The sequence below is a fragment of the Chrysoperla carnea genome, chromosome 1, assembly GCF_905475395.1.
Source record: "Chrysoperla carnea chromosome 1, inChrCarn1.1, whole genome shotgun sequence".
Taxonomy (NCBI): Eukaryota; Metazoa; Arthropoda; class Insecta; order Neuroptera; family Chrysopidae; genus Chrysoperla; species Chrysoperla carnea.
In genome coordinates this window covers 82786635-82801867 of record NC_058337.1, presented here as the reverse complement: position 1 = coordinate 82801867, position 15233 = coordinate 82786635, and the positions used below count along the sequence as shown (strand labels likewise).

The 15233-nt window shown below is 29.6% G+C and overlaps 1 protein-coding gene across 2 annotated transcripts in view; it reads right to left on the bottom strand.

Moving 5' to 3' along the window:
- The window catches only part of LOC123306187 (transcription factor cwo), a 75490-nt gene that overhangs the window by 28598 nt on the left and 31659 nt on the right, over positions 1-15233 (bottom strand). The window lies entirely within an intron of this gene.

Below are 15233 nucleotides of genomic sequence, written 5' to 3'. Positions count from 1 at the left end.
ATACAGCCGATTGCTTCAGTGTCTGCTAAACGAGAACTAAAACCTAAATTCAAGGTAGATTCATTGAAAAATTTTTTAATTTCTTTGAATTCCCTAGATTTTCTACAATTTTCTACAATTTCTACAAATGTAGGAAAGTTTTTGGAACGTAGTTCGTTAAGGCGACTTGCCATGGTGAGCAACTTGGCAAAAATCGTCACGTAACAAAATGAGATATGCTTTGAGTGTGTATGTGTGCCATATCCATGGGAACCACGATATGTTATTCTACTTTGTATTATTTTTATTAATTATAGTACACGAATTTTGAATTTTTGTACTATTTATATCCAAAACTAGTTATGGATACATATGCATACCTAGTTTTGAATGCAAATAGTACAAAAATGACAAAATTCGTGGACTATAATTATGTGCGTCTAGGAACCCTGCCTACTTGACACTACAGATTGAACAGATTACCTATATGTATTTATTTAACGTTTACATTTGCTTCTGTACAGCTTCGTAAGGAACTTCGTTCCTTACGGGGGTCTCACGACCGCAATCTTTTTTATGTTAACATGTTCTTATTAACTCGCATTTTGTATGCTCGGGTAGAATTTTGTAATTAATTTTTAACTAACTTATCGGAGAGCTAGACACTTAAAATTGGGACCATAGCTCAGAAGTGGATGACAATGCATTCACATAGCCTTAAAAATAATAAAAAATAAAAATTTTTAGTGTATCATGTTTTTATAACGGACTAAAAAGTATAAAATAAATAAAAGCGTCCCATGTTTATCGTTTTCGTTTCCAATCTTACAAGTATTTTAGTAACTACTAATTATTTTATACTTTTTAGTCCATTATAAAAACATGTTTAATAATAAAGTGGGTGTCACTCAAAATATCTGAAATTATGGATTCTGACTATTCTTAGTTGATCCAAAAGTCTTCGCGATTACAAAGTTCGCTGGATAAGCATTTTTGCGATATAAATGATAAAAATAGGCATATATCTGCGTCATAGCCATAAGATGAGAAAATGCACTGGACAGTAAAGACTTTTCTAACGAGAAAATTTTATGGGTAGAATATTATTTTTGCTGTTCAAGTTGAACGTGGTTAGAGAATAAGAAATTGTTCGTAAATTCAACTTGTTTAGGGAAAACTCGATGAGAACCAATAGCTTAGCATGTCGTTTTAAGCAAATATTTAAATTGGTGTTTTTTGTATAATGTATGGTGCTAAAAAAGTTGCAAATATGTTGGAAACGAACTAATTTCAATACAATAATAATAACACGATAATAATTAATAACACGATAAAAAAATAATTTTTATCAATTAATAAATGAAGGAATTGAAATTATTTTGTACTTACTTTTTTTTTTTAAATAATAAATATTTAAAATCATTTTGTATTTAGAAAATAAAGTTCCGGGAGCCTGGATTGAAATCATATACTCATTATACGTCGATCAAAGCTAAAGGTATTTACAAAATACGAAAGTTAAAACTTTTTAACCATTGGCAAGGCCATAACAATAGTTTTATAATCAAATAAATCTTTGGTTAATCGATTAAAAAAGAAAAAAAATGGTAACACATTACATGTATTTGTAAACACGGGTACAACCATGGATTTTACCATGTGGAGTATTACAACCCACGTTTAAGTGTAAAGAAAAACAAGGATGTAATATAAAAAAGAGATAGCTAGATTACTTTTCATTATAAATAATAAAATGCTTATATAAATAGTTATGTATATTTTAAATATAAAATCGCGCACGGCACGTGTTCCTGACAACTGTTTTTTTAGTAAATGTAGGTCTCCTACAATATTTATAAAGGTAACATTACAATAGGTACATGATTGAATCATTCATTATAAAGGGCTTTCGAATAAGAGCGCTTTGACATCGTATAGCAGCCAAGCTACAGCTGTCAAATCTGAAGATTATAATATATAAATCAATAACACATCATGGAACTTTATAGTCGAAAGCATTAAACTTTACCAAATAACTGCAAAATTTGACATAGATTCAGACAAGTACAGGCTCATGATCATTTTTATGATCTTAATTGAAGGCATGGTTCTCAGCGGACGGTATGTGGTATCTACAAAATGACCCGACCTACCGCCACGATGCATATTTTGCACGTTAAATACACCTCGTCAAGTAACCAATGAAATCGTATAGCCAGAGTTTTTCGTGACTTACTAAGAGTTTTTCAATGGATAAAACTAATGACATTAGAAATTGGCCGAGGTCAGATTCGCACGGTAATTAATGCTGGATAATGTGGATTAATTTTTTTTTATGATTTTGTAGTCTGATAACTTTATGACTTGACTTACTTAACTTTTTTGAACTTTAATTTATGTACCTTACTTTCCAAGACGATTTTTCTTAAGAAAGAAATGATACTTGTTAGCGATCAATGAATACTATTTAACCTCGAGGAATAGAAGACGTTTTTGGTTTTAGCTCTTTTGAATTATTTGTGAGATGCCATTGATTTTCAAGAACAGGATTGAATCAACTGATTTTGAAAAGAAGCTGTAAAAGAAGTAGATAAAACCAATAGCTCCTATTTCGTTTCTATCTAATAATGAACAAATGTCAAATTCAACTGTCAAAATTAGTTGGGTGGTGAATTTAATTTGCTCGCAGCGACACTGTGTAAAAAAATGTTTTCCATGTGTCTCTGCCTGACCGCAAGACAGATTCCTGCCTGACCGCATATGTCTCTCTGACACGAAATATGGATCATGCTCTGGGAAACTAAATTTGTTTTTCTTTTTAATCTAAGCAAAAAAAGGCTTTTTAAGTATAGGCTTTTGTTTTAATGGACTCAAAAGTAGAAAATAATCGAAATATATTTTCTATGGAAACTACTAGAGAAATAAAAATGTTTTTTAACTTTCAATTTTATTTTGATATTTTTTAGTATTTATAGCTTAAAAAGTAAAAAATGATAATTTAGTTAGAAAAAAAAAGGAGCGAAATATTAAGCCATAGTCATAGAATATACACTGTGTCGCAAAAGTAACGCTTCAAATAACTTTTTAGAGTCAAAATACCAACTTTCAATTTTCGAACACATGTCTTCTTTTTTCATCGTCCATTTGCGAAGAAGAGTTAGAAATGAACGCAAATTTTTATAAGCTAAATAGTTTCCACAGGAATCAAATGTTAAATATTATTTATGAAATAATGAAACAAGTGGATATTTTGTTATGTGACAAAGTTTTTAAAAAAGCCAAGGTCATTCTTAAGTAATTTTCAACGTGGAATCTACCATTTGTCATTTTAATTTTGATCTATCTTGTTGATACATGAAGTTTTTTTGAATATAAACTTTTATAAAATGGAAATTTCCTTTTATATATGTGCAATCAAAGGATAAACAAATTTACATTCAAATACGAATTCGGGTCATAGAACAAAGAAATTTTCCATATAAATAAGAAAAGTTGATTTTTAAATAATCATGAATGTCAACTTCAAGGTCAAAATTCAGGTCACTATTAGATTCTTCGCTGAAAATTATTTAAGAATAGTCTTTTTGTAAATGTCTCACCTAATTAAATATATCCCACTAGTTTATAGATAGTATAAAACAAAGTCGCTTCCCGCTCTCGAAACTTATCATGTCCCTATGTATATTTAGATCTTTAAAACTACTCAACGGATTTTGAAGCGGTTTTTTCTAGATTCAGGAGAAAGATTTTTATGTATAATACATGCATAATATAGTAGAGTAAGGAGTTGAAATAGGAGTTAAAAGATATGTGTTTCAAAAACTTAAAAAATTGTGCATCGATTAAGCTCAAATATTGACAAGATGTACAATCAGCTTCAAGGATTGTTTTTATCTATTTTTTACCTTCGGTGGGTGGAAAGGTGGAGTGAGAAAGTGGGAATGAATAATGAAATATTTTCAAATATACCCAAGTAGCAAAGCGGGTAGTTCACAGCTAGTATATAATAAGTCGTACTTGGGTACATTCTGTTCAAAAATGTTATTAAATGTTATTTTATAGTTCTTTTACACGAGTGAGCAAAGAAATATGTGGTCTTCGATTTAAAATTTTGTATTTGACCTTCATAGAGCCTTCCATGGTCATTTCAAGGCCATAAGAATATGTTCAGTGAATATATTTTTTGGGCTATTAAAACTTTTGTTTGAACCTTTTTTCAAAAAGATATTATTTTTTTGGGGATATTGTTGAGCCGTTTCATTAGTTATGTGACACTCGATATACAATATAGATTTGATGGTATCATGTGGCGTAACAACGTTGGTTGGTTATATAGACGACGTCGCTTATAAAACGACGCCTATGATACAACCAATACATGTTACATATTCTAAAATGTAAGTTACAAAGTAACTAACATCCGTTGTATCTTATAATAATAACGTTTTCTGTCATGTGAGATATATTTATAAATATATTATAAAATATACATGCAACAGTATTTCATACAACTCATATTGCTGTTATCAAAAAATTCATTGAAATTTATTTTTTTTTATTAATAATCTAATTATTTCCTTGTACAAAGTAATAGAACAATTATATTCGCAAAAAAATTCCGTGTTGTCTCAAAATCATTAGTCGAAGGATTTTGTACTTGACTGTTGTAACATCTATACTGTAGAAAATAAAGTCGGAAAAAGGTCATACGATTGCAATTCTATGGAAGAATATGATTTTTTATGAGATAAGGTTAGAAATGTTCGTATGAGTTTGTAGAACAAAGTCATATTGATTAGAAAATGTACTTTTACTATGCGCTCGTCCGCGCGCCCTTTGAAGTTCGCGCAAGGTAATTCTGCAGAAATTCATGAAATTTGAGAAAACAGTCATTGGAACTTATTTTTTTCAGGACATATTTTCCTAAAACTCACCGTTTTTGGAGATACATAAGAGATTGAAAAAAAAAACAAAACCTATTTTGATGAAAATGTGATATTGTCGAAATCAACGATTATTATGTGGTTTCAATCAAATATTTGACTTCAAAGTTGTTGTGTGTCACATTTCGGATGATTTTAAACAATTTTTACCGTTTTTAACACATAAGCGTTATAAAAAAAATTCGCACTTTTAAGTTAAAATTTTGTCCTTAACAAAATTGAAGATTATCGTATGATTGTGATCAACTATTTGATAATTAAAAAAGATTGAAATTAATATTTTGGACTATTCTAAGACCTTTTTGTGTCTTGTCATTTTTCACCGTCTTACCATAGATCATAATCAATAAAATTAATATTTTTGCTACGAAACACAAAATAGCTTATACATCGTCATAAGTCGTTGTTGAAGGATTAATTTGATAACGCGGAAGCTATCTATCGATAAATATACAAGATGGCTGAAATGGTTCACTTAAAACAACGAAATCATTATATACAACTTTCCCCTATGTTTTATATTGAAAATTTAATACTATTTTATAATTTTATTATGTTAATTTACATTTAAAAAATATTATTTATGCAAATTTGTCTCTTACTTTCAAAATTTCTAATGTAACAAGTTTACTAATTACATGTAAACAATTGAAAATTGTCATATTTCAAATAAAACGCGTAATTTATTGCAAATTTCATAAAAAAACAGCGCTACAATCGATCTAGTTGCAAACTCCACTTTGTATAGCACGAATAACAATATGTATTATTACGTGTTCCGTATGTGTACGTATTCAGCAAAAATTAAACTCTATCTATTTATCCACTTTTCTGCTTTTCCTTTGAGCCGTTATCAAAGAAAATGAAAAACTGGAAAACTAGAGCAATGAATATTGATGATTATCCTCAATATCTCATTATTTTTTGTTTGAGCCGCATTTATCTCAAGCTTCGACACGTTTGGAATTAGTGATGATATAAAAACGGCAAAGATCATAATTTGACTATCTTTGACAAATAGTACTAAGAATAATCGAGTAAGAATAAAAGTTAGAATTATGGACGTGTTTGTATTGAGTAGAGCAGTAGTTGTTATTTGATTTTATGGTAGCACTTACAAGATGTTTTGTTTGCATAAATACACCACACCGTAAGATAATATCAGATTTGAATAATGCATTTTCTCGTTTATGGTTCAGACGGTTCTGGAAAGTATTTCGATTTAGACTAGAATGAGGAAAACATTTTCAAGATTTCCGTATAGACAATTGAACGAAAAATTGGCTGTCTATTTTTCACACAAACGTTTTTCATCACCAAAAGAAAACATGCTCAGAAATTTATAATAGATCAAGTGAAAACACGCAGAAAAAGAATGACCTCTTTCAATCTTTTTGCCATTTACAATACTTTTGGCTATTGTGTTTCAATGCTTGATTCTATTATAGAATTTCTCGGAAGTAAAATTATTAAAATTTTCAGGCCCCTGCGAGACACGAACGCGAAAATGAAACACTATGGAACTGAAATGAAACATAACACTCCATCATCTTTTACAGTCAACAAATTAGGATTAAAAAACTAATTCCTGAATTATTTCAACGTTAAGAAAAACTAATTTGCAGTAAAAGATACAGGGGTAATCATTTTCATTCTCAATCATTTTCAATCATTTGTTGTTAGGACTACTATAAAATCAAATAACAACTACTGTTCTAGCTTTTAAAGTTACAAAAAAATTGAATGTGAGCGTATGAAACACGTGCAACATATTTTCCCCTACTCACACACGATCTATTGATCTGCCATTTATAAAAATACAACAAGTACCTACTGCATTTAAAAATAAAATTTTTCATATTTATAGCAAATTAAAATAAATAGAATATTAGTATATGTTAATATACCTGTAGTGGTAGGGAAAGGTGTTGTACCTAAGACCAAAATTTACGTTTATGTGTTTTTTAAAGCGATGCATAAAAATTCCATAATGGAAATTGCCTCTGTTTATAATATTGTTATTCCTCAACACTTATGATATTTTTTTTTCTTTTTGATAATTTAAATATTAAACAACATATAGATTAAAGCGTATGAATCATGGTACAATATTCTCGTATATCTTACAGGCATCCTCCTCTCTCGCCCAGCAACAGCTTGAAATGATAATATTTTTAACGGCTCGGGGTGAATGAGACTTCTTTTTAGTTGTAAAATTTAATGCATACATATTGCCATATATAGTTCGTACAAAACCAAGTGACACCGAACAAGAGAGAGAATAGATATAAGTGCACATACATATACATCATACACTCTCTCTTGCTTGGTGCCACTTGGTTTTGTACGAACTATATCAATGGTAATATTATTATATTATTTAATAGGGCTTTTCATTTACAAAATGATTCTTAATGTTTCGGACTGTTTTCAATCAAGTAAAGGCATATCTTATATCTTCCATCCTTGTCAAAAAGCGCTGCTTGAAATATTTAAATTTCTTAGGTTGAATAATTAATTAAAAAAATATTATTCAAAAACATAGTGTTTATTATTGTAATGGCAATAACAACTCTACGATACACAACATTCTTTTATTTTACTTTCTGATGCGTATATGAATATGTTTTCTGGTATGCCACCACGGAAACAGGCGACATACTATTGGCCATGTGAAAAACATGTCATAAACACTAAGAGACTGCCCTTGGGATTTACTTATCGACATTACAAATGCCAGATGACCCGGTGAACTTCGTTTCATATACAATTTATTTAATTGTAATTATTGATAAGCGATTATTAATCTTAACTAACATGCAGATCCAATTCACTGCTCCTTCGGTATCTCTAATAAATACCTATTCACAATACCTGAATAATACTAAACATTACCTCAATATTATTCAAATACGTGTTCAAAATTCTAGATAAATATGGTGGGAGCGCAAATAAATACATAGTACATATGAAGATGTAATGTAATGCGTCATTTATATGCGTTTCCACCATTTATTGCATTTAATATTTTTTCTTAAATTTTCCCCCAAAATAGTACCGGGGATGTTGAATTGATAGAAAATGATGTACGGTATGTTGAAATGATAGAAAATGATGTGGAAAAAGAATTAAATGAAATAAATTACTATGCAAAACTAGAATTCTTTTGTTTTCATTATACGGAATTGCCGTTCGAAATAATGAAAAAGCTCGCCGTCAAATTCTTCAAATGTCTCCGCAAAGTTCTTCATGGTGGATTTAATGAGGTACTAGCATATTTTTTAATTAATTTTTTATCTTAATGAAGAAATTATTGAATTCATAAATATTATATGTGTCACAAAACGCAATAAATTTAATGAAAAAGAAGTTGAAAAATTATGATAAAATGAGGTCTTTTTGTGTTGATGATCACGTTTTTAGAATTCAATTAAATATATTATGATAATAAGGTCATTACTCAAATTTTTATGAGTTGTAGGATGTATCTATCAATTTCTAAATTTCTAATTAAGTTGTTTCTTAAGTATGTATTAAAAATAGTCGTTATCAGTATAATATATTAATAATATTATCTCGAAAATAATTATAAGAACAATTACTATTATCGTTAAATTGCTAAAATTTTAACATATTTTAGTAATTCAGGGTTAGTTGGTCACAGAATCGTATTCATGGGCATAAATGATATGTATTAAATGTATTGCTTTTTGTATCCTTAAAAATTGTGAAGGCTTTAAACTATCTGAAAGTGGATCGAAATCCTTTTCGCTTATGGTGAAAATTTTCTTTTCTCTGTAATATTTAAGTTTCAAAGTTTTTAATAAAGCCTAGGCAATATAAAAATTTTTGGTAGTATATACGAGCTGAAACAATGGCAATCAATTTTAAATTCACAATTTTTCTTTTCTTAAAATCAACTATTTCAAATTTGCGTTACATTTGTGTATCGATTTGAAATCTTTTACAATAGTTTCAAAATATCTTGAAAACAATGATGATTATATTATATATTATATTTGAAATAAAAATTATGTTATATACAAGTATATTGATTGAGGCGATATATTGAAATTAGTGCCAAATCTTATTAAATGTTTTAATGAGTTATTAAAATTGTCTATAGAAGTGAGTAAGTGTAATTAAATTGGGTTTATACTTTTTTTTATATTTGAAATAAAACAAAAAGGTATGAAATATAAAAATTTGATATATTGAATGATGTAATTTTAACTTAATGTTAAGAGGCTAATATGGCAATTGTTAAATCTCTAAATAAAACACACACTTAATTGAAATAAAATTCCATATAGGAAGAAATAATTCAATAAACAGCTGATGAAATACAAATGCTTATTGATTATAAAAATAGGTAAGTAATAAACTGATTTGTCAGGTAGGGGTACTATTATTGTAAAATTCAATTAGACGGTCATCAAATAAATCATACTTAAACTAAAATCAATCAATTATTATGTAAATATTTACTAAATGTATCACACACCACCAGTTTTGATCTTTTTTTATACTACACCCATTATATAAGTTGTGGAGACAGCAATTGCAATTTTTAGCTTTTACGTGTAAAATAAAATTTTTCATTTGCGCAGGTGATTTTCGAATTTACTCGAAATCGGGCGTAAAATTTCCAATTGATTTTTACTTTTTCTTATCTTTCAAATTCTTGAAATCTGCATAAATATACAATTTTCGAGATAAACGATATTTATTAGAAATTTTGGAGCAAATAGACGTGTTGTAAAAAGGCTGTTCTGTAACTTCCATATTAAATTAGGTAGAAATTTCAAACCAGGCTTATTTAAGAGCTAAAGAATTCAGCCACACGTGAGATTAAAAAACAATCAATTTCCTGTTTGAAGTATTTAAAATTGCACCTGCATTTTCATAAAAAGATTTTCATAAAAAGATTTTTATATTTAATTTATGCCAAATCTATTTGATTTACGAAATAATGTGTTCACTTTTTTATAACGAATAACTTTTTTAATTAAAATGCCAATTATGAATCCGAATCGAGTTTTAAGTAAATGATTTTAGGGTAAAGTCAAATTCAAGATTCACGCGCAGTGATAACTTTTGGCTTAAGGCAAGGTAAGGCAAGCTACATATATGGAAGACAGAAAACAGAAAATACTCGAAGATGGGACCCAAATTCAGGAGGTCGCATATTCGCATATTCTCTACGTACACCTTCAGATACGTGGTATGTGTACAGAAGTTATATAATACCAAAATATCACGTGCAGAATTTGTATAACTTTTTTCACAATGTCTATGAAGTAAGAATACATACAATAAGAAATTTCAACAAAAGTTAAGGAAATATTTTATCAGATTTACAAATATGTACCGAGTTATAAGATATTAAATAGTATAGGCGCAATTTATAAAAATTTAATCTATATTTCTTATCAAAAATGATGTATAATTGAATCTGTTGATTTTAAGGATACAAAATTATCCAAACTTTATTAAAATATTTATTTACTTTATGCATTCCATCTAACCTTAAGTTTAAGCAACTTGCGATTTTTCTGTGAGGTTTAGAGCAAAGCTTACAAAAAATTATTTTTACAGAATAGAATTAGTAAATATGTGCCACTTAGAAAATCAAAATTGTGTTCCATTTCTGGTGAAACGGTAAATTAAAGCGTAGTTTGACAGTGCGAAATGGCATGAAAGAAAGTGCAAAATAATGGCATAGCTTTTAAACAAAAAATTAAACAAAAATTAACTTAATAAAATCAATTTTATGAATATTTATCCATTTCAATGATTTTCGATATTTTGTGTGTGAATTACTCCATTTTTCAGAGAATCTGTTCAAGGTGTAGTATTAAATTTGATACTTTAGTAAAGTATTTTTGACGGATGACCTTTGAGCCATCTCGTGTTTTATTTTTTTGAAAAGTGGTTTAGCAGAAATGGTAGGAGAGCTGGTAGAAATTTTTAGGAAGGTCTTTGAGGTGTTCTGAAAATTCGTCAGATACGTCTCCCATAATATCCTTATACAACAATGCAGATCAGACTGGCGAGTATAATAATACAAAAAATATGTTTGAGCCAAGTTGAAATTTTTATAGGGTAATGCTTAGTATTAAAAATAAATATTCTAAAAAAGACGGGCCATTTTGGTGGGATTTCTACCTGCCAGGTGATCAAGAAATTTATAAGAAAAGTAGTTATGCAAGCACCTTGCAGGGTTATAGTTCATCGCAAATGACCTGGCTTGTTTATTTTCTTCATTTTTCAATATTTAAGTTTACTAAAAATACAAGTTGCCTCAAAGATATTTTTTGCGACAAAAAATTTTATATGTTTGATAATATAGGGGTTCTAAAGATACTGCATCCTCCAGCCAGGTCTGTATTTTTGTGTTAGGATATTATGGGAGAGACATTTCAGATCTGACGAATTTTCAGAATGCCTCAAACACCTACCCAAATATGTCTACAATCTTTCGGGCTAAAACGTCATTATCATATGTTCAAGTGGAATTAAATTATGATTTAAGATTCAATAAAATGAGTAAAAACGGTCGAATCGAAAGTGTTGTGTTGTTAATTGTGAAATCCAGAATTGCAATTTTACCATTGGCCTGGATATTCCAATGAATTAGAGAGAAACCAGAAAATAAAACACGAGATGGCGTTCTACTTTACTAGCGTGGTCTTTATATACGGCCTTACTAGTGTATAGTAAATCGACTATACTATAAGGAATTTCTTGATAAATTTGATTAACACGAAGTTAGTTAACTTATAATATATTAAACGTGATTGATTCAAGTGTGAATATAAATTATCACGTGTTCTAGTCATACACTTATGTGTGTACCTACTATGTATGTTTATATATACATATATTTATTGTAGATATATGTGTGTATATACAAGAATACAATCCCTTGAATTGTAATTCATGTTTAAAAAGTAATGAAATAACTTTAACGCTTTATTTAATAAGGTCATATCGTTAAGTTTGTTGGTCGTAAAACAAAGTCAAATCTTTTATGATTTTTTATCACGTTTTTATTACCGCATTTCTAGTCAACCTATTTCCCTGTTCAGTACATATACTACAATTGAAAATTATGCTACTTCCGAATAATATATAGATTTGAATGATGCGACGAATTGTTTTTTCTTTCCATCACTCCCACTATATTTTGATATGTTCATATGCTTTTTAACCACCGAACCAAAAAAAGAGGTGTTACAAGTTTTACCGCTGTGTATCTGTCTGTCTGTCAGTCTGTTTGTGGCATCGTAGCACGTAAACGGATGAACAGATTTGAATTTTTTTTTTTTGGTTCGTTTGAAAGGTAATTTAATTGGGTGTTCTTAACCATTTTTCAAGTGCGAGTATAAGGTTTCGTACCCGGGACAACTAAAAAATAGGCGGTGATCCTCAAAATCGGTTCAGTTTAGAGAAGGCTCTAAGGAAAAAGGTAATTTAATAGAGAGTGTTCTTAGAAACGTTTCAAATACGAGTTTAGGGTTCCGCATCCGAAGAATTTATCAGGGGTTTTTAAAATTTTGTAAATTTAATTTGTTAGTGCTTAAATAATATCTTATGTTTTCGGAACGGATTAAAAAGTACCTAAAAGAATAATTTTAATTGTTTTTAATGTGAAGCTTGAGGTACTAAATATCATTTAGGATTAATGATTACAAACTTGTATTCCATGCTTTTGGTTTTTTTACGATTAAGGAGATGGAGCATCGCAAATTATCGTATGTAATTTAACGATAATATTTCGATCAATGGCAGTCAAGCAGAAATCGTTAAAAAAAGGAAAATAACTTAAAATTAACTAGCATCTGTGCTCTTATTACTTTTTTCTAAGTTTAATATTTACGGAGACATTTAATTTGAAATAAAAAGTTTGATTTTTTGGTATAAGTTTTCAAATTTTATATTTTAGAGTATTGAACATATATATCTCTCTCTCTCGATAAAAATTTAACTTGAAAGAAAATGAATTGTGAAATCTTATTTTATACAATTTTTTTTATTACAAAAATTTCAATATGAATATTAATCGAGCCATTCTCAACTTTCAAACAATATGTAACGAAGCCCTATCTCGTTAATGATACATTGAACGATAGCTTTCGCAAAGCGGACGATGCTGCCATATGTGAACTCTCAGAATAAACTGTTATTGCCTGGAATTAATTGAGATAATCATAATTAGTGTAGGGACGAATAATGTATTTTGTACATTTTTTTTGTCGAATTGCGAAAGCGAATGTATATTTCCAATATTCGCGAATGCGAATGGTAATTTTCAAATGAATACATATAATTCTTCATTAGCGTAAAAAAGTCCATCGTATCGTATAAGTCCATTGAGAGCAAAATTCAATTAGTTTCTAATTTGAGGTTAGTTTGTTATAATTGCATTTATCCAACAGTCAAATTTAACTCTGATTAAAAAGTGATATAAAAATATGAGTAAAGTACATAGTTTGAGGTTATTTTGCACTTTATGATACAAAATAATGATTTTTTGCCAAAAAATATCGTGTTTTGGTTGGCGAATGCGAATGTTAAAAAATTTGCGAATATTCGGCACATCGCTAATCATAATACACATTTCATGACACAGAAACAGTGGGATCTACAGCTGCCAGCCATTATTGTTTAAAAATTTCAATCTTAATTCACTTGAGAGTGACGACGATAATACTGTCTACTAGCACATAATATGAAAAAAATTTTAATAGATAAAAATTTTATCGTTGATATGCGTATAAGAAACGAGACCAATACATCTGTGATATATTAAATCAAATGTTATTATTATTATCATATAAATACCATATGTAACATAAATATTGATACATCGCACCGGCCGGTCGGTCATACTGCGACAATAGACGGTGGACGGAGAACCCCTCCCGATCCCGTTGTTGGGCGGTAGCGGTGACAAACAGTGATAGTAATTGCGATACAATAAATATACTCAAAATATTAAAATCATCTGCTATGTGTTATGATTAAGCAATTAAGCACGTTGTTTAACCACGCGACTTTTTAATAAGTGCATTCGTGAAACATGTGCTCACATACAGCACAGACTGACCGCCAACCATCCATCCATTCGATTCACGAACAACTAAAGTTAAAGAGAGACAGAGTAATAGACACGGACTTCATAGCAAACATCACATTACAACATTATTTCATCACCTCCGTGTATCAAAATCAAATATTTATTGTCAACACTTGTCGTAGACTTCTGGTGTATTGTCTATATTATCACTGATTTGTAAATTCATTTATCTATGAAGAAAGTAGCCATGGGCCAAGCTTGGAAATCAGGTTGAGCCATTAATTCACATCGAATAATAACATGGTTCCAAGCTTGTGTGTCAGATATTGGCCAAAGACTTAGTATCTGCAGTTCGCTCAGACTTACGTGTATGTATATGTTACAGTCAAAAATCTTAGCCGGTCTAAAGCATTTGTAATTGAAAAAAACAGCCAAAAGTACTTTTGATTGCATATAGGTTGGTCTGTCTATAACAGTTTTGCCTGAAAATCATTAGTTAATAGTGCTTTTGACTGTAAATTTGGGGTCCAAAGTGGTTTGAATCCGTTGAAAAACAACTCGACACAAAAATAAATATTGCGAAACTGTTTATTACAAGGGTTTGATCCGTTGGTATTAAATAGTTGAAATAAAAGTAAGCAAAAATCAGTCAAACAACTACTTTTGACCATCTTCATTGGGCATGAAGAATCCAAGTAAGAAATGTCAAGCGCCACGATAAAATAGCAGTTGGTTCAGCATTGCCCAAGTTTTGACAAAGGGTTAATGAATCTAACTATCCACTACTATGGTAGAAGGTAGAAAATAGCTGTGAGAGTATAGGTGTCCAGCTATGTATGTAAAGCAAGTATATATGTTACCGTCAAAACTCTTCCGGTCAAAAATTCTAAATAGCAAAATCAGTCAAAAGTATTTTCGACCGCAGGCTTTTGACAATAGTACTTTTGACTGAAATAACAGTCACACCTATACCCTCACAGCTATTTTCTACCTTCTACCATAATAGTGGATAGTTAGATTCATTAACCGTTTGTCAAAACTTGGGCAATGCTGAACCAACTGCAATTTTACCGTGGAGCTTGACATTTTCTACTTGGATTCTTCATAAAAACGCATAGACAGAAGAAAGACAGAAGAAAGTAATCCAATTTTTTATGAGCAAATACAAAGGTTTGCAATTTGAAACTTGGCAAAAGGATCTGTATATTGGCATTGCACTATTGCAAGGT